Source organism: Zeugodacus cucurbitae, chromosome 4, assembly GCF_028554725.1.
Source record: "Zeugodacus cucurbitae isolate PBARC_wt_2022May chromosome 4, idZeuCucr1.2, whole genome shotgun sequence".
Classification (NCBI taxonomy): domain Eukaryota; kingdom Metazoa; phylum Arthropoda; class Insecta; order Diptera; family Tephritidae; genus Zeugodacus; species Zeugodacus cucurbitae.
In genome coordinates this window covers 11,370,809-11,397,363 of record NC_071669.1, presented here as the reverse complement: position 1 = coordinate 11,397,363, position 26,555 = coordinate 11,370,809, and the positions used below count along the sequence as shown (strand labels likewise).

General features: G+C 32.8%; 1 protein-coding gene across 2 annotated transcripts in view; it reads right to left on the bottom strand.

Annotated features, from left to right (window-relative positions):
* LOC105209798 (PDZ domain-containing protein 2) overlaps positions 1 to 16,106 on the bottom strand; it is a 306,815-nt gene extending 290,709 nt beyond the window's left edge. The window contains exon 1 of one of the 2 annotated variants that reach the window (XM_011180400.3): positions 15,597 to 16,106. The gene's annotated coding sequence lies outside the window, so the exon portion shown is untranslated. The remainder of the gene's footprint in view (positions 1 to 15,596) is intronic. The other variant, XM_054229738.1, reaches the window with a different exon arrangement.
* Positions 16,107 to 26,555: the final 10,449 nt, after the last annotated feature.

Below are 26,555 nucleotides of genomic sequence, written 5' to 3'. Positions count from 1 at the left end.
TTATTTGCGGTGACTAATTTGCGGTTGTAATGAAATGTTTCTCTGTAAGATATTGGAAAAAAAATCTAGTAAACCACAATCGGTAGAGTTTATTGTTATTGTAGTGAACTCACAAGTTTATACTGTAGTATATGATTTGTGAGCTTGTTACTTGTCTGCTTTGTACACTCGTTCTGCTGGTTTATATATTTTATAGTAGTTACATTCAAGGAATTCAGTCATACAGAGCAGGGTTGTATTTGTTAGGGGAAACTAAAGAGATTTTTTAGGGCAAAAAATACTGTACTTATTTCAATATTATTGCTAAATGATTGGAATATGAAACATCGTAAAGTAAGGAATGAAAATGTATAAAAAACTTTATGATTTCGTTCGCTCAATAAGAATTTTAAATTCTCAGCTAGTTTATAATAAATATTTATTATAAAGTTAACAAATCTAACTCATTTATTATACATATATTATATTTTTAGAAATTTATATAATTTAAATAATTATTTTCTTATTTCTAAGTTAATAAATAAATATAAAATCTCAGCAATTTCCAATAATTTAACTTTTCAATAGTTTACTGTCATGATTACCTCATGCGTAATGATTGCAAAACTCGTCATATTTTATCCTGGAATGATTGCCAATTAGATACGCTTTTTATTGTCATTTTTTGCTTTTTTAATCTGACACTCCCAACTATGTAAGGTGAATTTGAATTTCACAAATTTTATTGCCCTACTATTTGTGCACGAACATCACCAAATTATCATAATTCATTAAGAATTTAATAGAAAACCGAATGGGAATGAGTTTTTTTAGCTGAATATGCAAATGGGAATGTGAGAAGTTTGAGAAAAACAATAAAAAAGAAATGTTACAAGAAAATGAGGTAAAAAAATATATATTTTTTTTTTCTAAATCAACTTAATTTGGAATAGTGTTATGTAAGGGGCCATATGCTGATTGCCTGAGTAACCATTTTTGGTAAAAAGTTGAAAATATTTGGATTATCCATTAGTAACTCTTCTGAAATGAACTTATATTTGAACATTTTTATTGGGGGTTGCCACCTTTTACAAAAATTAGTTAATAAATTTTATAAATAAAATATATAAATATAAATGCCTACAATATGAGTATCTAACTAGTCAAGTTTAAAAATAATTTGAATTTAAATATCTCGAAGTAGAGTTGCCAACGATTCAAAATAATGCCAACCTTTTTTTATATATGAATGATAACCTGGTTGAATAAGTGCATTATGGGTATCAAACGAAAGCGATTTAAAAGTGCTCGCCTTTTAAAATATTTCTGAGCAGAGTTGCCAACTTTTTTAAAAACAAAATCTAATTAAATTGGTAATACAAATGAATTAATACAATATGGGTATGAAACTGAAGAGTTCGCATGCTTTAATAAAACTGACAGTTGGAAATAATATATGAGAGAGTTGCAATCTATTTAAAAAAAATTAAAAGTATTATTTTTGAAATTCATAAAGACACGTTATTTATTAGAATGAAGGTATCAAATGAAAGGAGTAAAGGCCTTGAAGTTGATAATATTTTCGTAGGGTTGCCAAACTTGTAAAAATGTTTAATTAATTATTTTTTTAAAGTAAATTATATATTATAATATTAGCGGAATATTGGCCAAAAGTTTTTTATTGTAAAAAAATGTTAATGACAAAAATTTTGACAAGGTTTCCAAAAGTTTGAAAATTTTGCTTGGAAAATAATAATAAAATAATTAAAATTTTAAAATATTGATAAATAAAAAATAAATATACAATATTTTGTGTTTTTTAGTCTTTTAAAAAATCAGAAAAATTTGTGAAACTTTTCCAAACTCAGTTTATGGCATAATTGAAGACGCTACACTTCACTGCAGAATACAATCCGTATAATTTTTTTTAATCACAGCGTATTTTCAGTTTTCATTTGAAAAAAAATTGATACGAAAGGGAAACCATTTTTTTAATAAAAACATATATGCAAATTTATGTGCATATAGTACCAGCATATATAGTTACAACACCATAAAAAATCCGTATAAGTGAATTCACTTTTATTTTCCTTCGACACTTTTTTGCACCTACTCATATTACAAAGCGTAGTACTCAAACACATACACACCCATAACGCCGAGTAACATTACAAACGTCATTATATGCGACTATAACTTGGACACACAACGGTAAAATGGTACATATATTTGTAACAATATCCAAACTACAACGGACACTTGCTAGCGGCCAACGGACCTACACGCCTTGAATGAACGAGTTGCGGCGACAAAAAGCGCTTACGGCATCACTGACCAAAGCGTCGAGCGCGCAGCTACAGCTAAGAAGGGTGAAGGTGGAGTGTGTGTAGTGTACTAACTGCCGCTTGTAATATAATCAACACGCCGCGTTGTAAGCGAGCGATTCAATGTGAACAGCTATCGGCCAACAACCAAGCGCTAGCAGTCAGTCAGTCAACCGACTGTCCCTCAACATAACAGCTACCAGTGCTACACCGACATATACCAACTACTCTGAATATAGACATCGGTATGTAGTTGGCCAGCCAGTGCGACGCACTCATTAGTCGGCGTCTTGGCGCACCGACCTGTATGTACGTCCCGGTCCATTTATGGCGACTTACATTACCAATGTGGCAAGAACGTGTTCAAGCGCTGCAGAGTGAACACCAAGTGGAACGTTTGTGTGTAGCGAAGATATAGGTGAGTTCCCGCGGCGTGTCTTGGCTACATAATGAAGTTCGCTCAGGTGTTTTTGTTGACAATTAATAAACAAAATAGCTGAGGCACAATAACAAAAGCAATACCAGCGTAATATAATTAAGCAACAATAATAAAAACAAACACACACTACTATGGTGTTGTAATAAAAGCAAAGTATCCCAAAAAAAAGTGGCAAGAAATGGTAGCAAAGTAAAAGTGGTGGAACGCCAAATACGTAAGAGGTAGCTGATGGAAAAGGAACTAAATAAAAAAAAAAATTAAAAAAAAAAATCGAAAAACGTGTTAAGCAGTGTCATGCTTTAAATATTTATTTTTTTAGTATTTTAATTGTTTATAAAAAAAAAATATTTAATTTTATTTAATTAATTTTTAATTTTTTTTTTAATATTTTTTTAAAATATTTTTTTATTTTATTTTTTTAAAAATATTTTAGCTATTAATTTTTTATTTATTTTTAATTTCCTTTATATCACGTCCACATTACATTTATGACACTCACACATATTCAAAATTTTGCCTTATTATATTTCACATATTAAACCTGACCATTCACAACTTGCCGTTTTCATTAATTAAGAGTCGCCGTCAAGTCAATGTGCCACGCATGCGCAAAACGGTAGGTAGGCGGCACAAATAGTTTGGCCGCCAGCTGTGCGGTGACACACCTTTCGACCGTATGACGCATGGCGCGTGCTTTCATACCATATTAGATCGTGGCGATATGTAAAAATATGTGGATTTGTCTTTACAGGTAATGAGGCAATTTGCAAAGGTACATGAAAAGCTGACTTGAAGTAAAAAATATTAAAATAAAACCACGAAAGAACAGAATTTACTGCAGGAAATAGTAGTAATGTAGTAAAGTTTGCTTGGATTTGCAAACTGTGGACAAATTCTGAAATTCTATAAATATTTATTTGTGAAATCAAGTTAGGTTAGATTAGATAAAGTCAGATTAGATTAGGTTCTCTCAACGAACTAGCAACACGGTGTACTCGAGATCGAGCTTCGTATTTCTGCTAATAGAGGTCGCACTTCACAAATTTCTGTGAATGAAAATGAATAAAATGGCGGTTTCGAGGACTAAATATAATCTGTTCTACGTTTTTCGTACTCTCCTAAATTAATTTTCCAACTAAAAGGTGAATTAAGAAAGAAACGGCTTTTAACTTCTTAATTCACCTTCGCCACTTCGCTGCTCTCTAAGTTTAATCTCTACTCTCAAAACAAAAATCTTGAAGAGGAAGCCTCAACACAATTGTACAGTATCATGTTTCGCTATTTTTGTAGTATTTTATACCAGATTATTTATACCAGTTGTATGTTCGATTCGCTACTCTCTAAAGTTTGGTATAATCTAAATACAGCCAATTTACATATGCAAAATCTTTATAAATGAATATTAACTAAATTTTAGCAGTAATTAAACCGTTATATAAATATATAGTCATTGGGGAAGACTAAATCATTATAGATCTTGCTTCAGATATATTTCATAAAGGGAAAAGCGTCGTAGTCAGACTCAGACTCTTCAAATTATCAATCAGCTTATTGTAGAAAGATATAACGATCTAACGATCATAAATATTAACATAGACTTTAAAAGGGACTTCAAAAACTGAAGACATTCCCAATTTCCTAGTCTAATAACTTTTTAAGATGATAACGATTGCTCAAGGTGAAGCAAAGAACCGAAAGTGTATATTTTCAGACATTTGAAAATCTTTTGAATGAATTCTGATAAAACAGAAATATTTCTAGATATACTTGGAAACACTTGAAAGATAAGAAATACACAGCAATCCTTCCAAGGAACACAGACAATCACAGAAACCCTTTGAAAAAGTAATAAAAAACAACCATTTTTTCAAAGAATGAAATATAATTCTCGCCAATTCCAGCCAACCCAACCCAATCCAACCAGACCACTTATGACACAAAAAAACTGTAATTCTCAACTAAATTACCTCATTAAAATAAAATGTACTGAATTCTGTTACGCTAAATACCTTTGCTGAAATACTTGTTGTTTTATTTTTAAATATATTTTTTTCATATTTTTTATACTTTTTTCATAGATTTTTTCTTCTTAAAATGATTTGCATTATTGTCTATTAATTATCTCCACTTCTTTTCAACTGTTTATTCTTTTTATTTGGCTTATCGTGAGTGGGCGATTACGCTTTATGACTTCAAAAGTATTACTCATTTAAAGCATTTATTTAATTAAATATGCAAAAACGTGCCCTGCAGTAAATACCATTTGAATTGTATGGTAATTTAATAATGGTTACGCCACGAAATGCTTTAGAACACTAAACGAAAAAAAGTGATATAATAATTGCTGAACCAGAGCAATATGAGTGGTGTGGGGTAAACAAAAATATTGTTTTTTTTTTCATTAGTAAAATAAATAAATACAAGTGGAAACTTACACAAAAAAATAAAAAATAATAATAATAAAAAATAAATAAAAATGTACTTTGAAATTAAAAATTGAAAGAACAAGAACTCTGTGTCATTAAAACCGGAATAAAAATTAAACAGTAAAAAATATAGAGTGGATAATAATGTAAAGACTGGCAGACTTAAATCGTAATTCATAAATTAAATGTGAGATATTGAATAACTTGAAAGTAATGCAATAATTGTGAGAATATTGTATAAAATATGTGCATTACCATTACCAAGACTGGTAATGATTACTAGTATGAAAGGAATCACGATTGAACGCAATAATTGTGTGAATATATTGGAGAAACTTTCTGAATTACCAATACCAATAAAGGTAATGATTACTAGCATGAAAGGAACCACTATATGAGAAATTTTAATTTTTGAAAATTCTCTTAAGTTGACTTTTTAAGTTCATTTGAAGGCACCTACATATATTTTAATCGAGCTCTCTTAACTCTTGAGTCTATAGCTTCATATATATTTTTATTATTTAAGCGAGTATACTTTAGTTGATAGTTAAGAAACTAACACATATACATATTACGCAAAATAACGGTTTATTGCTTAAATTATTATTTTTTGTTGTGCTTACTTTACTATAACATTATCATTACTACAAAACATACTTTACCCAAATGCATTTAATCGTAAAAAATTACCAAATAATGAAATAAGTAATCAAAGTTTAAGCTTTTTCAGCACCTAGCCGTATAATTTTTCATTACAAACAATATTTCAGAGGCCATTAAACATTATTTACGCTAGAGTAATCATACACATTAGAAAAATATTTCGAAATTTTAATATTCATAATTTACCCAAAAAGCTTTTACGAGTATTTCTCAAGCAGTAAATTGAAAATTAAAACTGAAAAAATAATAATTTAATTACATGAATGTAAAATAAAGATTTGAATGTAAATATTTATTAACAAATTCTGGAAAGAAAATCCATAAAAAAATATTAACCTTTTTTCAAGAAAAATTTTTTTTTTTCAATTATAAAAAAATTACAACTTGAGAGCCCACTTTTAGTTTCAATTACAATTTGTTTCTAATTTTACAATAATTACTATTTTTCCACATAATTACTTGTACCGTTTCGAGCACTTATCGAACTCGCTTTTAGCTCTTAACCTCTTAGCTTAGCAGACTTAATTGTTATAATTGCCCGCATTGCATGGCCTTGAAATGCCACACTCTCGAACATTTAGCTATAACTTTACTGCAGTCATTTGAGGGAGATAAATAAATTTATTAATTTAAAATAACTACAACAACTGGTTATATATTTCTATATAATATAGGAGCTCTATCATCAGCTCTGCTACCAAGCCGTTGCAGAAATGCTGCATATATCTACTCGTACTATTTGATGTAATGTTCATATGTCTTTCTAAATCGTGTCATTATATCTTATACCGTTAGTAAAATATTCTACGTGCTTGTAGAATAAATTTATAGAAGTATGAGAATATCGTTGTTACTTTTAACTAAATTCATAAAGCTGATTTATAACTTTAAAGCTTGTTGAGTTAGTAATAATTTGAATTATGTATGGAGAAATCACCTTCTTCAGCCACATATTAGGTTATGAGCGAAAGTATGAAGAGTCTATCAACAAAGTAAAACTGTCAAACTGTCATTTTAACTTTGTGACGTCATAATTTTTATTTTTCTGTCAAATATTGTCAAAAATTGTAAGCTATCGCAATGTCTTAATCAAACCAAAAATCATAATAAATCAAATAAAGTAGATTTCACAGAGGTCTTATCTGGCAATACTATTCTTCTTTGAAAGGTCGTGACATAACCTAAAAAACGACGTACCGATCAAATCATGGAAAACATCGAGTTAGCCCGGCATGTGGCATCTCGTGACATCGCCCAGAAGATGGAAGTTAGTCACCAAACCATTTCAAACCTTCTGCAGAAGGCTGGATTCACAAAAAAGCTTGATGTTTGGGTGCCGCATGATCATCACCTCCTGCGATATGCTGCTGAAACGGAACGACCTCGACCCATTTTTGAAGCGGATGGTGACTGGCTACGAAAAATGGATCACATACGAAAATATCAAGCGAAAACGGTCGTGGTCGAAGGCCGGTGAATCGTCACAAACAGTGGCCAAGTCGGGATTGACGGCCAGGTAGATTTCATCCACTATGAGCTGCTCCCATATAGCCAGACGCTTAATTCTACTATCTACTGCGAGCTACTGGAAGGGTGTATCGTTCCATCAGGACAACGCCAGACCACACACTTCGTTGATACTCGTCAGAAGCTACGGGAGCTCGGATGGGAGGTTTATCACATCCACCATATAGCCCGGACATAGCGACAAGTGATTACCACCTGTTCCTGTCATGGCGAACGCCCTTGATGTTGTAAAGTTTGAACTCAAAAGAGGCTTGTGAAAAGTGGCTGTCCGAGTTCTTCGCAAATAAGGATAGAGGCTTCTACGAATAGGGGGTATTATGAAGTTGCCTTCTAGATGGAAACAGATTATCGAACGAAACGCCGCATATTTGAACTAAATCCAGCTAAATCTATTAAAGACCAAAAAAGCTGAAAATATTTTTCATACTAATATTACTTATCATGTTTTTAGACCCTATTGAGACCTAGAAAATTTTAAATATTAATAAAAGAAAAATATAAAAAAATTTTGTTTATATTTTAAGGTTAGAATCCCTCTACCAGAAAATTAAAAAAAATACAAAAACTATTATTTTATATTTTAAGTTAAAATCACTCGACTTTCGATTTTTTTAAATTTTTTTCTCAAATAATTTCTATTTTTATTAATATTAATTTCTCCCAGTGTACTTTGTAAATATTTTTTACTAAACGCAGTTCACATGCTGTAACTCCCACTTACGGCCACATATCAAACGGTTCAATTAATTTACTATGTAAATTTATGCAACAACGCATGCAACAGCGCACAATTTTTCCGGATTGAATTTTTTCAATGCATATTACAGTGCATTTGTATACATAGAGATAGAGACACATGTTTGTATGTATGCCTGCAGTTTTTTGTTTAAAATTCACTTGCATTGTTTCACTTCAATTTCTAATTACTAGCTTTTATTGTTATAGCAGACTATTTATGCCGCTAATTGTAAGTTACTGACTCACTCGATTGCTGACAAACAAACAAATCACAAATACCTACAAACAGACATATGTACATATACTGCAACATACATAACCTCAATAATGTCGGTTCAATCGCCAGCGTGTCCAAATGTTGTTCGAACTGTCTATTCAGCGCGGATGGATAGCGAACGAGTGCATACACTGTAGAAGGCATAAAAATGTGCAACATCGTGTCGGTTGTTGGCGATTGGGGTGGCAGGCAGCCAGTGTCTAATAGCCAGAAATGTAAATGTAACATAGCATAGAATTGGAGAACAGTTGCAATGACAACTTTTTCCATGCAATCATTGAGGCATTGAGCCATTGAATGTGTTTCGAAACTAGTTTATCGCTACTCGGGTGTGTGTACCTGTTCGCGAGCCAGCCACGCATGCGACTTACCGTGAACTCAAAATGGGTCAGTGGTCTCGCATGCGATTGGCTTGATTACATAAATTCTATATCGATTTTTAACAAATTGAACTGCAACACAATGCTCTTTCTAGGGTAGTGAGTTGTATGTGGCATGTCAACATGAGGGCTAAATAAAGAGTAATGCGTGAGTAATAATGTTCCAACGGCCTATTCGTGTAATGAACTGAACTCAATTGTGGGCTAGAACTCTTAGCTTATAGGAAATATACATAATTAATTGGAAACTGTACTTTACTTCGAACTCTTCTACTCTAACTAGGGGTGGTTTTAGTTCGACATGAAAATACGTCCGATGTTTCGTTCGACATTTCAGTTGCGTCCCAACGAAAATCTTAACAATTATGCTGGAAGTATGTTATGTTTTGATAGGAAGCTTAAGCTCTTAAGCTTCAAAGTGAACCATTTGAACCGATCGAATGTCGTTCCTTATATCCTTTTCACACAGCCAAATTAATTGATCAATTAAATTTTAATTGAGAAACTAGTTTTTGCCTTTCACACTGCCGGCTACTTGATAACCGATCAGCTGTTATACATTTTTGTTTTTGCTTTTCATAAGAAGTTGGTAAGTTTCATCAGCCAATTGCTATTTTAGCAGCGACATCTACCGTCGTGTAGCGTGAACAACAACTCGCAGGCAAAATATGGTCTTTGTCGCAGAGTTACATTTCATTTGCAACTGGATAAATATTCAATTAAGAATTATCGTAGATTTTTATTTTGTATGTTAAATCCATCTTAATCAGCGTTTTAATCAAGTAGAGGCCGGTTAATTGATCAATTAGCGCGTGTGTGAAAAACCTATTAGTCTTCGCTAATCAAGAAAAAAATAAATAGATCTTTTCGGATATATGTATATTCAGTACCTTTAGTTCTTGAAACACTTTTTGACAAATACACCGAAAAATAGCAGATTTATCTCAAATACAAACTGTTTTCGACAACACGAAAAGATTTAGTCTCTGTCACTGAAGCTTTCTTTACCAATAAGGAAAGAAATCTTTCATGAAACAGATAACTTGTCATTAGAGATTTACGCTGAAAGATAGTCCAAAGAAGAAATTTTCTGAGATCGTGAAAATACTGTTAGCCTGGGAAATCACTATCCACAGATATTTGTGAATACCAAAATATAAAGAACTTTCCATCAGATTGGCGATAACATTACCAACCGCGTTCAGTTGGATTGTATCTGTGTATTTTATGGATAAAGAACCTTTTCGGACGATTTCAATTACAATAAAATTTTATATAAACCCAAATATATTATTTGCATATTTCTTCGTGATTATGACTATTATATTTAACGATTTGTGATACCTATTTCTATTAAGCATATTATATAAACTGTTTGAGAAGTACATGGTTGCGGTGCTAGTGAATGAGATAGCCTAGATGTATGCTTACAGGAATGATATGCTATAGATCTAAATCTCATATTGGATCTATAATTATTCTGAAACCCAAACTCATTTCAACATAAAAAAATAGTATCTTCGAACACTCTGAATTTAATTTTGCGCCAAAAATAAATACTAAAATAGCAATTTGGCAACTCACCAAAGTAAGAAAGTAACAGACAATTAACGGCTTCCTACAGTATTAGTAATTTCTGATCTACATTCTGAAACCCTTTTAGTATAACTTACAATCACTTTACAACAACCGTTGCATAACTTCAATACCTTTCATTAAGTTCAATGTCCACTTAACGCTTAACCATTTGTCAACACCTCCCAAGTTCACTGAACTTTATTGCGCGGTGTTTTATGACAAGTGGTTAGTAGGTATGCCGTTCGTTTAGAGAGTAGCCCACAAGTAGTAGTTTTTTGTTGTTCTTATGCTGTTCTGTTTTTTTTTTGTTCTTCATCTTCTTCGTAACACATGTTCTGCATAGCACAGTGGCTAGCCAACATAGCTGGCGTGTCTGTATGTAATGGGTTATGTTAGCTTATGTAAGTCAGCCGACAAGACTTTGTTTTTGCCCGTTCTTTGGGTGGCAACTCTAATCTACAACCGACTTTTAAGCACCTTCTCCGTGTATTACTAAGTGTCGTTTTTTTGCTTGTAGTTTGTTGTTTTGCCTTTCCATTCGCTTGTCACCTCTGAAGCTTCTGTGTGAATTTACTTTTTTTCTGCCGCGTTGCAACATAATTTTTTTATGACTCCATAAAATTATATAATTTTGCTCGGAAAAGAAGCGGGGTGAATTACATATTTACGGTCAGAATGTTAGTCTACTCTGTATTTGTACCTTCGCTTATCAACAGAGCCTTTCTAAAATATTGTCTTCTAATTTCTTTTCTTAGCATTTAGTTCAGCTATTTTGAGGATCGTTTTGTATAAATAGAATCGTATATAGGTTCGTTTTCAAAAAACGAGCTTTAGATCCAAAGCTTTAGATAATCTAGAGCTTTTCATATATCTTCCTGAAGAGACTCATAAATTTTTGAGCACATCCATAATTCACTTTCATCTCCCTTTACTATTAATTCTTCTCTCAGTCTAAATCTTCTATTCTCAACTATTTTTCTCTTTTATAAAATTTGTAATTCTCAACCAGTTTAATAAAGTAAAATCAATAACCTCAAATATTTTTTTTTAAAACCCAAGGAACCCCAACTACAATTCTCTATTGTAAAACTGTTGACATGAAGCTTGAATACCCCAAAGTTCAAGGGTAAATTAACTTGAAAGCTTTATATAAACCCTATAATCACAATTCTTCCATCATTAAAAGAGCAAGAATATAACATAATATCTTAAATCAAGATTAATGAGAATCACTAGAGAGCGCCTAAACGCCTCAAATCATGTGGTTGTTCGTGTACAAAAAACTGAGTTCTATCAATACATCAAGCAAGTCTGCACGCCCGCGGGTTCAAGCAGATTACATATATAAAATTATAAATGTATGAAGAAGCTTCTTGTCAACGTTGCAGACAATAAATTCACATAATCAACCGCCGACGATCACAAAGCATTCCCGCGCAGATTGTGTGAAGATTTACACGATGCCATTGCAATTACACAAAAGCGAGTCAGTGAATGAAGAATGGTAAATGACTGAGAAAGCGGTTGGCGTAGCTTTTAATTTGCTTTAATTGTCTTGCAACAATTAAGAAAAAATTCTGACTGATGAGGGAATCCATGCGATTGGGAAAGCATGTAGGAAAGTATAGCAAAGAAAAGCGTAAGACTTGCAAAATGTTAGCTAGAAGAGACTGGCAAGACAGCCTGCCTACTTTGTAGTTAGTCGAATACTCTGTCCCCGCTGAACAGTAATATGACAGAACCGTCAACGAGTCATATGAGTGGACGACTAGACAAAGTGTCAATTAGACAATGAGTCAGTCACGCGACCAGTCTTTGCGTTCGGGTGACTGTGCTTAGCTTCAAAGCTCTGGTTGAATGAATAAAAGCCTCCATTCACTTTACTTTTAAGACCAGTAGACTCTTATATTATACGTAGTGTATATATTTATACTTTTTTTCGAATTCGTGCGAAAAATGAGCGTTCTGCTCTGCTGGTCATTCATTCATATTCCCACATCAAGCGCGTCCTTCTAAAATTGTTAGCTGTGCTATTACTCTTTTTTAATTGGCCTTGCTGTTGAAGTATATTTAATAAACGACTTTTGAATGTTATGGACAACAATCAGAAATTTTTAAAACCATTCTAAGGTTGAATAGCAAGAGTAATAATTTTGACTTATTGTTTAGAAACTCCGAACAAAGAATTCCAGGAAAATACTCAAATATGGGCAAGTCTTCGTATACCGATATAAGTCGGCTGCAACACCTTACGACAAAGTATCAAACAACAATTACTTTTCGAAAAATGAAATTATAAGCCATGAATTAGAGGGAAATAAAGTCCGCTCTCAACAAACCCGACCATACTTTATAACCATCCCGTTCATCCATGGTTCTGAAGTATGGATGATGAGGTAATTCTTGATGTTTTCAAGAGAAATAATATGTAAAACTCACTTTGTGTTAAGAAAATCAGTGAACTCTACTATGGACCGGGCCAAAACATATCAACCGACCTAGTTAAATTAGGGGGGACAAGCAGGCAGCCCAACTGAGAACAATAAATTATATCGTGGACTCTAGTATAAATTATTCGTCATTAAATGTAACGCGTGATTTTTTTGAGGTTAGGATTTTCATGCATTAGTATTTGACAGATCACGTGGGATTTCAGACATGGTGTCAAAGAGAAAGATGCTCAGTATGCTTTGACATTTCATCATGAATAGACTTACTAACGAGCAACGCTTGCAAATCATTGAATTTTATTACCAAAATCAGTGTTCGGTTCGAAATGTGAAATCCGCTTTTTTATCGACAAATTTTGTTCAGCGATGAGGCTCATTTCTGGTTGAATGGCTACGTAAATAAGCAAAATTGCCGCATTTGGGGTGAAGAGCAACCAGAAGCCGTTCAAGAACTGCCCATGCATCCCGAAAAATGCACTGTTTGGTGTGGTTTGTACGCTGGTGGAATCATTGGACCGTATTTTTTCAAAGATGCTGTTGGACGCAACGTTACGGTGAATGGCGATCGCTATCGTTCGATGCTAACAAACTTTTTGTTGCCAAAAATGGAAGAACTGAACTTGGTTGACATGTGGTTTCAACAAGATGGCGCTACATGCCACACAGCTCGCGATTCTATGGCCATTTTGAGGGAAAACTTCGGAGAACAATTCATCTCAAGAAATGGACCCGTAAGTTGGCCACCAAGATCATGCGATTTAACGCCTTTAGACTATTTTTTGTGGGGCTACGTCAAGTCTAAAGTCTACAGAAATAAGCCAGCAACTATTCCAGCTTTGGCAGACAACATTTCCGAAGAAATTCGGGCTATTCCGGCCGAAATGCTCGAAAAAGTTGCCCAAAATTGGACTTTCCGAATGGACCACCTAAGACGCAGCCGCGGTCAACATTTAAATGAAATTATCTTCAAAAAGTAAATGTCATGAACCAATCTAACGTTTCAAATAAAGAACCGATGAGATTTTGCAAATTTTATGCGTTTTTTTTTTAAAAAAAGTTATCAAGCTCTTAAAAAATCACCCTTTACAAGTCCGATACCCGTCTCAGGACTCCGCTAAAGAACATAACTTAATAGCCTTTTCGCTCACCCAAATTAATGAATTAATTAAAATTTTAATTGAGAAAGCAGTGTTGCCTTCGCACTGTCGTCTTTTCATTAGAAGTTGGTAAGTTTCAACAGCTGATTGTTATTTTCTCAATAACCACATTCAGTATTTCCAGCAGCGACATCTATCGTAGAATATAGGTAATATCAAATACATTCTTCGTCGCAGAATTGCATTTCATTTTCAACTCGATTAAAAGTCATTGTAAGAAAATAAAATATTTATTTTGTATGGTAAATCGATCAAAATCAGCGCTTTAATCGAACAAAGGCCGGTTAATTGATCAATTAGCTCCTATGCGAAAAGGCTATAGCCTAACTTATGGGTTTGTCTGAACATAGATTATTGAATATTATTGAGCTACCAAAAGATTACAGATGTTTTGTCAGGATTTTTTTCCAAAAGTGTTCAGGTAAGGACAATAAAAAAATTTTGTTTTCAAAATATTGTGCTTATGTTCCACTAAATTGAGTATAACCTATCACTTCAAGCTCGACACCGACTTTTCTCAGGTCTTACACACTTTTTCCATATGATATAGATATACGGAGATTATATGATGTATGTTCGGATGGTGCATGACCATGGTTGATGAAAAGTTTTAGACATGAAAGGTTCATCCAAATAGTGATAAGTATATCTTCAGAAGTAGTTCGCTAGTTTTGGAAAACAGGAATGTTGGAATGACAATAACCAAGAAACGAATTGCAATTTCTGAAAAACAGATCTAACACATTCTGTGGGCCTTAACCGATCACTGTACTATTTTTTGTTTGCAAACAATACATTCTAGGCAATCAAGAGTATCAATAACAGTTAAGTACTCATCAAACTTTAAACATCTAAGCCAATCATTAGCAACTATTTAACAGTTCTATTAATTGGTGAAATTCGAAGTAGAATGTTTTTCTCTCCCCTTCTCAACCCATTCACTGCGTCCGCAACAAAAAAAAACGCAATTTTCTAGCTCCATAACTGTGAAATCCTGTTTTCTCATAAATATCAATTAGGCAACAGTTTGGTTTCATTGTTGCTATTTCCTTTTCAGCTTTATTGGCTGAAACAACATTTGAGTCATACTTAGTTTATAACGTCATTCGCTCAATAGCGCTTAATAAACCGTATAAAAATCTGAGCATCGCAAAATGTTGTTGCTGTTAAATGAAGAAACGAGTTAAGTATGCTTTTAAGCAATATGCTTTTGTGGTAGAGAAAAAAATCTGCAAGCTCTTAAAAGACAACAATGAGAACTGTTGTTTTTGGCAATACGAAACGTTATTAATTAACTCATTTGAGTTGACGAAAATGGTAAAATCGCTAACTGCTAATGAGTAATAGACGCAATGGTGATGAAACAATGCGCGAGAGCTGTCAAGGTTGTTAAGTGGAATATTGAATAAAAAATATTAAAATATTTATAAAGTTTTTGGTTTAGAATAAAAATGTATATGCAATATTCTGTGTATTTCATCGACGCTTAAGTAAAAAGAATATACTGAAAAAGTTTATTTGTAACATAACCTCTTATCTGGTTGTAAATTATAGGTTAGAAGGCACAAAGATAAAATGTTTGATTACATTTGATTTGATTAAAGATTTGATAAAACAATAAATAAATTTTGTTAATTAGAAATACAGCAAGTACTTACAGCTTCCTTATGAGAGGCGCTCTGCTTTTAACTGTCCTGTAGGGCTCCGAGCTCTCCAATATTTGAATTAACTCTCAATTACACTGTGAGAAATTATTTCAACACAGTTGCTTTTGCACTTTAACTTATTTGAATTCAATTATTTTCTTTTGAATTTTTTAATCTTCAATAATTCTCTCTTCTACTCACTTTCCTCTCTTAATTTGCACTTTTGGTTTAGGTTTCTTGATTTTATCCACTTTTTTAACACTTCCTCCATCAACGACCTTTCGTCACTCACTGAACTGTTATTGAACTTCGTTATATTTGCATGTATATATGCTTTGTGCACTTTGTGGGTTTCTTATTTCACTCTTTTCTTCACTTCCGTTTTGTTTGGTTGTTTCAAACCTTATTAATTCTTCTTGTAGCATAAGATTGGCTTTCAATTTCACTAAAATAATTTCGCTTGCTTTATTTCACTTTGCTTTTATTGTGATTTAACGATTACTTAGTATTTAGTTTATGTCCTGTAATGAATAATGATAAATTATGATTTATTAGTATATTAAATCAGTATTTCTTCAATATATCAGAATTCCTTAAATTCATATATATTCGGGTTCTTATACATATATATTTGCAATTATAAATTCTTCATAGAATAACACTCATTAATTTTAATGAAAATTGTAATAACTTAAGGAATCTTGGTATATGTGTTCCTTGGCGTCCTAATCCCATATCTCAGCAACTACTCGACAAATTTCAACCAAAATTGTTTTAAAAATCATAGAAATTTATATATAACTAAACAACTATAACTTCTCAAGTCTCCAGATAAGTTACACCTGCAGCTCAATGGCTATAAATGACCTTTTTAATGTCAATATCGATAAGTTTTACAGAAATATTAAGGAAATTAAGGAGCGATAATGATGTGGGGATGTTTAGCATTTAGATAAAATCGGTTCAGTATATCTCCGAACTCCCATATAACTCATATAAGAATTTTCAAGCATCCGGTCCCATATAACTCATATAAGATTTTTCAAACATCCGGTTGACTATATGGTATACTGTATATAACAGTCAATATGAAAGACATATTAGAAAATATATGTGAAGAAATAATCTTGAATGCATGAATTGCCACAGTCGGCATATATAATACAAGCTATACGGATTGATAGAGTCCACTATACCGAAAAAGTTTAATTTAATTTAATTTAATTTACTTTTATTTTATTTTATTTTATTTTATTTTATTTTATTTTATTTTATTATTTTTTTTTTATTTATTTATTTTTTTATTTTTTTTTATTTTATTTTATTTTATTTTATTTTGTTTTATTTTATTTTATTTTATTTTATTTTATTTTATTTTATTTTATTTTATTTTATTTTATTTTATTTTATTTTATTTTATTTTATTTTATTTTATTTTATTTTATTTTATTTTATTTTATTTTGTTTTGTTTTATTTTATTTTATTTTGTTTTATTTTATTTTATTTTATTTTATTTTGTTTTATTTTATTTTATTTTATATTATTTTATTTTATTTTATTTTACTTTATTTTCTTTAACTTTATTTTATTCCTCACTTTCACTGCTTAACTATATTTCTTGAAAATATTATTAATTTCCACTTTCATTAAAAATTATAATTAGTTAATTACCAGCGTAAAGGCATTTAAGCACTCATATTTTTAATGCTAATGAGTGCAATTATCTCCCAAGGATTTACTATAAATGTAGCTTAGGCTTTATCTACAAAAAAAAATATATTTAAATAACTAGATTTTCAGTGTGAAATAAATTGAACATAAATAGATTTCGAATTTTCACTTTCACAACACCCCAGCAGCAAATAAATATTTATTAGCACATAAAAAATCAATTAGCGGCAGAAAATTCAGCACAAAAAACACAACACAAAATAACGGTTTAAAGTGAAAATATTAAAAAAAAAATTTATGAAAATATAAAATAAAAAACAAAAATAAGCAACAATAATTTAGCACCCGAATCTTCAGGCCTTAAATGACTCTATCAGTCAAATAATGTTAATAAATGTTCAAACAGTAATAATTTAAACGCAATTAAGTAATTTAGCGAAAAATATGCCGCAAAGCCGGTGTGAAAAATGATTAATCACTTTGTGGGAATATTTCGAATTATTCCATTTTATTTCATTTGACTTGGCGCGCACGCCAGCGGCGCCGCCGACAATTTGTAAATTTCACTTCTTGTTGTTGCTTTTGTTGCTTTGCCATATTATACACATTCAATTAACAAATTAATTACGCACATTTAAACACTGGAATTTTTATGCACGCACAATTATTAATTCACTTTGTTTCTTATTGTTGTTTTTCTGTTTTTGTTTTTGGTTGCATGCAACTTAACCGCTTGCAACAAAACGCATTGCAACGACCTCACAGCAGTGCGTAATTGCTTGCCAAGTGAATGCCAGAGACACTATTGTTTTCCATAAGCGATTTGCCATTGGCGATTGCCGCACGTCGATTGACGTCGAACGTTTTGGCGCTTGGCGTTTGGAGATACGCGTAGCTTGTACATTGGCCGCCCGGCGTTCAACGACCGCAACGCAGGTATTTTCGCATTAAGTCGCAACTTTTTTTGGTTTTTGTGATTTTTTTGCTGACTCGCACAATTAGCAGCTGCCGGCGTGTGGCATTTGGCGACCGAAATAGGCGCACATTTGAAAGGCGCGTAAAAATAGACGTGCGACAAAATAGTCGCCGTTGACCGACCGGCACGGCAGTGAGGATTTCTTTCTTTTCTTTTTTTTTTTTGGTTGCAGTTAGTTCCGGGTTAATTAGACAGGAGAATTAAACGTACGAGATATATGGTTTATAGTAGATGCTCTTGACAGCGAGAGGAGTGATGTTGAAAGTAGTTTCGGAATCTTAGACAAGTTTTTGGTTGTAGAATATGTTCCACTTCGGATTAAGAATTTTGTTTGATGAAGATTTCGACACCTGGCCAGATCCGTGGACTTACTTTCAGGATTACTTTAGTTAATTGGGATTTCGATTCCCGTGTCCAAATACCTGAGCAAACTTTTTTGATTATACATTGGTATCGGAAAAAATTTAGACCTGTCCAGATATCTGAGCAGACCTATTCACTACAATTATGAATTGATCGTTTAGTCAGTGCTTACTTATTAGATCACATTTTGCAGATGGATATTTTGGGGCCCTTCCAAGACCGTATGAAGTCGTATTTGACTAGAACGGTTAGTTTAATGCTTGAAAGGATGATGATTGGATGGAAGTTAATCTGGATACTGAAGTCTAATTTAATGAAGGTATAGTCAGGTATATATCCGAAAGGCTATAGTTAATAGTCGACAGTACATCTGACTCCCTGTTAATCTTTAAGAAAAAACCTGGAATCTAAGCTAGTAAGCTGAAAATATGAGCTTAACGTTATCTCTGAGTGAAATAATATAGGATCTCTCATGGCAGATATCAGAACACAGTTCTCATTATGGCTGTGGGATTCTAATGAATTATATCGCGATTTATGAACGAGTGAATTCAAAGAGAAAAAGCTTTAGCTTCTTTAGAGTATTTTTTTAGATCTTAACGTATAATTCCTAAAAGTTATTTGGTGGTATGCCGAAATATAGAAAAATTACAAAAAAATTTGAGGTTAAGTCTGATGTATCCATTTAATTATATATATTTATAGTATTACGAATTCCGATTTTCTTCACTAAAAGCACAATAATTTTGGTTAATATTAATAAATTTTTTAAAATCTCGAAAATTATTATTTTTTTGATTTTATGGGAGTCCCGAAATCCCGAAAATTTTAGCAGAATTAATAATTAATTATATAAAAAATAAATAAGTAAATGAAAAGTAAAATCTTTGAAAATCCGTATTTCGTTATAATTTACAATTTTTGTAAAAATCCCGAAATCCCGAAAAATTTCTGTGAGCCAATATTCAGTCCCGAAATCTCATAAATGTATTTTTTTCAAATTATATAAGTTTGCAAAATCAAACATTTATCTGATTTCAAATATTTTTCAAAAATCCCGAAATCCCGAAAAAAATTGTTTTTTAAAATTTTGTGAATCAAGCAATTATTGAAATAAAAATTTAGTAAAAAAATTAAATTTTTATCTTTAAGTGAAACCAAACTTGAAATAATATTGAATTTAGTACAATACCCGCATACGACCATATAAATTGTATATGTACATATTTATTTGTACATTTATACAACACACTCATACATACAATATAGCAATAAATAATGCCTGTACAAATATATTGTTGACTGATTTATGTATCACATTATTTATTTCTTTTCGATCACGTTTACTTAGTCATAGGTCAACTGTAATAAGTACAAAATACAACAACAATAATAGAAAATCGATTGAGCTGCAAATAATTTTCATATTATATACGAGTATGTCTGTATGTATGACAATAGAGATACACATACAGCGTGCGACAAGTGCACACAGCAGAATGAAAATGTTGCAGCTTGTGAAAGTCGTCAATAAAAACAGCAACAACAACAATACGACGAGTACAAACACTCATTAGTGCAGCGGAATGACGAAGACAAAGCAGAAGAAAATCGCAGCAAAAAAACACGTAAATTGGCGATTTTGTCAACGCACAATGAACTTGATCGAACGGTAAATGTGTTTTGTGGCACGATGCGTGTGAGGGTAGTGGCACGCATGATGGTCACAATAGCAAAAAAAAAAAAAAAACAAAGTGTATGAAGTAAGAATAAGCTAGCAGGCGCAAGTAAGAATGAGAAATGCAGTCAAGAGGCGGCTGAAAAAATACATATTGATGAGTCTGTGTATGTGTGTCTGTATACATGTTGCAGCGTTTGTAGGCTATAGGAAAAAACGCACATAAAATAAGAATTTCACAACAAAAAGGAAAACAACAAAAATTATCAGCTATGGTCAACGCTTTTTATGCGCATCTGTGGATGCTGCGCAACGAACGGCACAAGCTGGGCTGCTCGTACTGTACATTCATACATACTTATATATGTACATATATACAACCTCTCCGCTCAATTGGGCACACACCGCGCAGTGCAGTGCAGCGCAGCGAAAACCAAAAAACGAAACCAACAACCGAGCCAACCTGACGACGTTGTAACTACACATTAATTTACCGTTACTTGCAGCAAGTGGCCGTCACTTGCCAAGTGTGTGTGGCGCAAATAACAGTAAAATGCATTGAGAAAAGCGTTGAAAAACATCAAAACATGATTCTTGTATCTTCAAAAAAAAAGCAAAAAATAAATTATAATAAACAAGTTCAGAACTTTGGCTGCTGGGCTTTCTGTGGAGCCACACTCTTTCAAACCCAGTTGCTTTGGCACCAAAGTTCATTGCAATTATAATCGAAATGAAGATCGATAGCTTTTCGATAGCATCTAGAAACGATTTAAATCATATATTTAAAGGCTTGAGGATCGGAACAACTGATCTGAGATTATTATCTGAACCGCATCTAAGTTCCATGAGACATCTTCAGACGACATTTTCAGTGCAAATACTAGAGAATCGGAACAGCTGATCTTAGATAGCACCATCATTCCAATTTATAAAGTCATGAATTAGATGTATAAAGACCTTAAACCAATTGTTAATGAGATGGACGTTGCTTTTGTTGTGAAACCAGTCTAGAGTGCTGTGAGGTATATTTAATTCAATAATATTTTAGAGAAACCGAATCTAAGTTCCATGAGACATATTCAGGTCACCCTAGACACGAGGTTTTCAGTGCAAATACTTGATCTTAACCTCATTTCGTCGGTGTAAAAATATGATTTTCGCTTTATCTCACTTTTGGAATATGAAGGTCATCATAAAGCTTTCGAACAAATATTTTGGATGATATACTGCTGGAGTTACGGTCCTTAATCGATTATAAAACAGGGTGACTCCAATAAAGTTGAAATATAACGCTCAATCGGCGAGCTTATCAGAGTCTTCCGGCCTTAAATCATCACAATAAATCCAAAGCAAGTCAGGAAGTCCACTTCATTAAATATCTAACTATAACCTATAAACTTATACCCATAAGATCATCTACTATCCAGAAGCCATACTTTAACTTTACTAGACACCTGTTCCCCACTAATCAGCAACTCGAGCACCAGGATCTTATAAAATATAAGACTATAGTGGAAACAAGTGCCATTAAAGGTCCAGTATCCGCAACAAAAGCTTGCCAAATCAAATATTGAAAGTCGCAGATCTCAGAACCAGAAAAAATTACAATACGGAAGTATCGAGCTTTCTTCAATTCTTCCTAATCCACAACGAGTACCGTGGTCTTATAAAAATAAGACTTTGGAGGGAACAAGTGACGTTAAATAGACAAGCTCTGCAATAAAAGCTTACAAAATCGTAGCTCGAAAGTCTTAGACCTCTGAACTAGAAAAAATTATAATACTGACCTATCGAGCTTTCTTCAAATCATCCTAATCCACAACTCGAGCACCATGATCTTATAAAAAATAAGCCTCTAGAGTAAATAAGCGATGTTAAACATCCAATCTTCTACACAAAACCTTACCAAAGCACCAATCGAAGACCTCTGAAAAGGCAAACACTGAAGTATCGAACTTCCATCAAATCTTCTGGCATATTTAATTATTTTTAATTACAATGAAATTAATTTCTTCTCATTTCATTTCAATTTCAACTACAATTCATTCCACATAATTTAATTCAATTTCTTGCAGTTTCTCCGCTCTCGCCGCGCTGCCCTTGCAAATTGGACGCGCATTGTGTACGGCGAATTGGCGCTATGCAATGATTTTTTCGCTTTCTGCAAATTTCTCGCAATCAAGTGGCCGGACACAGACACACAAAAGCGCACTTTACTTCGCGCTGCTTGCTTTCTTCTTCCTTTTACTTGGGCTATTCCGCATTGCTTGGCGATATTTTCGATTTGTTTGTTGTGATTTTTTTGCGATTTTTGCCTTTTGATTTGCAACGCGCTTGTTGTTGTTGTTGCTGCTATTGTTGTTGTTATTAATTTGCCGGAATTTTTACTGTTACTGCAATGTTGCCGCTAGCTTTTGTTGCTATTACTTGTATTACTTATCAATAACTTTGTTGTTGTTGCTTTCACGCTTGTCCACACACATCGATATAAGTAAGTGAATGGTGAACGGAAAGTGGTTAACGGTGATTTTTTTTCATTTCAACTCATCCTTTTTTTATTTATTTGTGCATTTTTCTGCATCGCTACGCGCTATCGCCACAACGGCAATAACAACAATAACAACAAGCAAGTCGCAAGTCACTTGCTAAATCGACGGCAACAACATACAATATGCAACATGCAACAGCATCATCAACAGCAAGTCAAACTGCCGCATAGCAGCAGAGAAATTTCTTTAATGGATTTATCAATGCGCGTGCAGTGTAGCCGTCGCGGTCTCGTCGCGGTCGCGGTCACCGGTGTCGTGTGGCAGTCTGGCCGGATCTGATGTTGGCAATATGTACATATCGCTGTGGAAAAAGTTAAAATGTTGCCAATAAGAAAAGTGTTGATGCTGTTACACGATGCTGTGACTTCTCAATGTGGCGTTGACTAATGTTGTTGACGGTGGAAAAAGCGAGAAGATCATTGATACACACTTTTCTACCGTTATGTTGTTTATTATTCATAGGTTGCTGAGCAATATTTGTGACTAAAGATGTATACAAAGATACATCTCCCATCTCTAGTTGAAGTTTTGATCTTTACTGTATGATCAGTTAACTCTCAAAATCTTGCTTTCTAATGGTTGATAATAATTTAATTAAGCAAAGACAAACACCACAACTTGAAGGGTATACTTTTAAACAATTCATCTACGCAAGAAAAGCACGAATAATCTAGAAAATATAATTAAATTGCGACAAAAATTTCTGTTGAGAACACCACTGTGCAAAGTCAAGCACCACCTATCATTATATAAGGTATTAATTAAAATTAAAACTACTGAACTACTAATTGAAAATACTATTGATTAATTACACAAGTTTATAGCCTTTTCGCACAGCCAAATTCATTGAATACATTAAGATTATAATTGAGAAAGCAGTGTTTGCCTTTCGCATAGCCGGCTACTCGATTAATGTTCAGCTGTTATACATTTTTGTTTTTGCAGTTCATAAAATTTTTTGTCATCAGCAGATTGCTATTTTATCAATAACCACAACCAAACTTCCAGCGTGGACAACAAACCGCAGAGCTGCATTCCAATTTCAACACGATTTGTATTCGTATATAAATTGTATAAATTAATTTACTAAATTAAGAAGATTTTTCATTTGTATGGTAAATTGAACTAATATAGCGCTTTAATCGAGCAAAGGCCGGTTAATTGATCAATTAACCTCTGTGCGAAAAGGCTATTCGATTAAATTTTGGGGCAACAATGAACGAGACTCCAAAACACTATTCGTGGTACGATTAGAAGCCTACTAACATAGTACGTTCTAGAAGAATTGCCATCAGAATAATAACTATTCGTGGTACGATTAGAAGCCTACTAACATAGTACGTTCTAGAAGAATTGCCATCAGAATAATAACTAAATACACTATATCCTTAATCAAGTCCTTATTTAGTAAGAAAATCACTATAAATCATTACTTTCGAGCAATCAGTGGCAAGAAAATTTCTCTCCAGTAGATAATATTTATAATTTCACTGATAAAACCATTTGAAACAAATCAATATTATTTTTCGATCAACATCTATAAATTCAGCACATAAATCTTATGTCTTGTTCTGAATTGGAACTGGATAGTAAATACTGCGGCCTTACGGCAATAAATCACAGAAAAGTCGAACCAAGTTTCTTCTAAACTTTTATTAGAAGAACGGTATAGTTTTAATTAGCACAGTATATTTATTGTGATTAAAATATAATATTTTACTATTTTTTGTTACAAAAGTTATACCATTTCTATAACGCCGACTTAGGAACAATTTATTGTAGCACAGTTTTAGGGCCCTTGAATTTATTATTTCCCTAACTGAGTAGAAAGGCACTGTAATTCTCAAACAGTTAATAAAACACTAAATAAGATTCCGATTTAGGGCGAATTCAATTCGATTTAAGTCAAAGTGGGTAAGATTAGAGGAATGATCTCTAATCAATTGGTTAAGGTATACTATTTTTAAGCTATCTCGTTCTTCTACTCCAATTACAAATAATCTATGAATAATTAAAGCCCATTTGATACAACTTGATCAGTAAAGTATTATACAAATAAATTTGATACATAGTTCACAGTTCCTTTACATGGAAATTCGAAGTTTCAGAAGTTTTCGGTTGACAATAACAAATATCAAAGAAGCTTTATCAAACTATAGGTCTTATACAATTCAAACCACTTTTGAATGGCAAAAAAAATTTTGTCGAGAGGCGTACTCGATTAGAAAATATTGAACTGACCGATTATATTGAAACTGATAGTATACTTGAATATAAACTATTCCTAATATGCTTGGGATTACTATTCCGTGAGAAATACTTTAGATTTCGAAGTTTATAACGGTACCTTCACTTCTCGTATAACGGTTTCTTTCTTTCTTTAGTTGCTGAGTTAGGGTAAACGCCTTAAATAATGTTTGAAAAATTTCTAATAATTTTAATTATTATATCTATAATTTCTTAAAAATATATAAAAAAATGTTTATTTATATTTTTGTTATTGCTGTAATGTAGTTAGCAAAATATGTATTTTTACGGAAATTATTCGAAGTGCTTTATTTTTAATTTCAGATACTAATTGGAGTACACAGAATAGCATAAAATACAAAATTAATTATTTTTTAGACCAGTTACAGCAAAATAGGGTAGCGGTAAATACTAAAAGCCAAAGGTTTTTATATATGATTTTTTCATAAAACTTTCTTTTTGTTATTTACTTATTTTCTTTTTTTAACATTTTTGTTCGTTTTTGTTTTATTTTTATTTTTTATATTTTTTTCCTTTTCTGTTAGGCTTTTTTATAATTTTTTTCTCTTGCCCATTTCGTTCATTACACAATCTCACTGTGTTTTTGTTTATTTCGTACTTGAAAGCTTTCATTACAAACTTCACAGAATTCCCCCCTTTCGGCCACTTCACAACACAACAAATTGCAAAAAAATCACTTAACGACACAATAAATTGTGCGAATTAATATAGCAATAAAATAAATACAATTTCCATTACACACATGCACATACACAGATGCGTTATGCTGAGCACCGCGAAAAAAAACTGTATTAAAACGCGAAATTCATTTAAAACGAAATTGTGTCAAAAACAAAGCACACAAAAATTAACAAAAACAAAACGCACAACGTTTCGGAATTATGATAAACGCAAAAAATATATCTGTATATTTTAACGAATTGCATATACTATGTATATACAGAATTTATGCAAAAGAGTAGTGAATATTTGTTAAATGTTAGCGAACGACGAACGCGTGTTGCACGCGCAACATACCAAACTCTAACTGCGCGCGGCGGCCAAACAAAACTCAGCTCAAACGCTGGCTGAACGTGTTAGTACGGAGCGCGCTGCTCACCAACACTAACACTAACAACACACAGCTGGTTGACGCGCACCGCACATCGCGCGCCGCGCACCACCTTTATGACCAAGCGCTATTTGTTGGCCAAGCGGGTTTGCTTGAGTTGTTGTGCTGGACAACGGGCTAACAAATAGCAGTACAATAAGAAACAAGCGCGCATGTGTGTATGTGTGTGTGCGACAGCGACTCTTTGCTAGCCGAGACATTTAAGCAGCTTAAGAAACGAGTTAACAGCCGGTTGCTAGCTAGCGCGCTAGCTGCATGTGAGCGAAGCGGTGCGGCGCCAGCGCACCGGCCAACCGTTGCTTAAGGAGGCCACAAATAATGCATGCTTGAGTGTGAAAATTCAATTTGATAGCG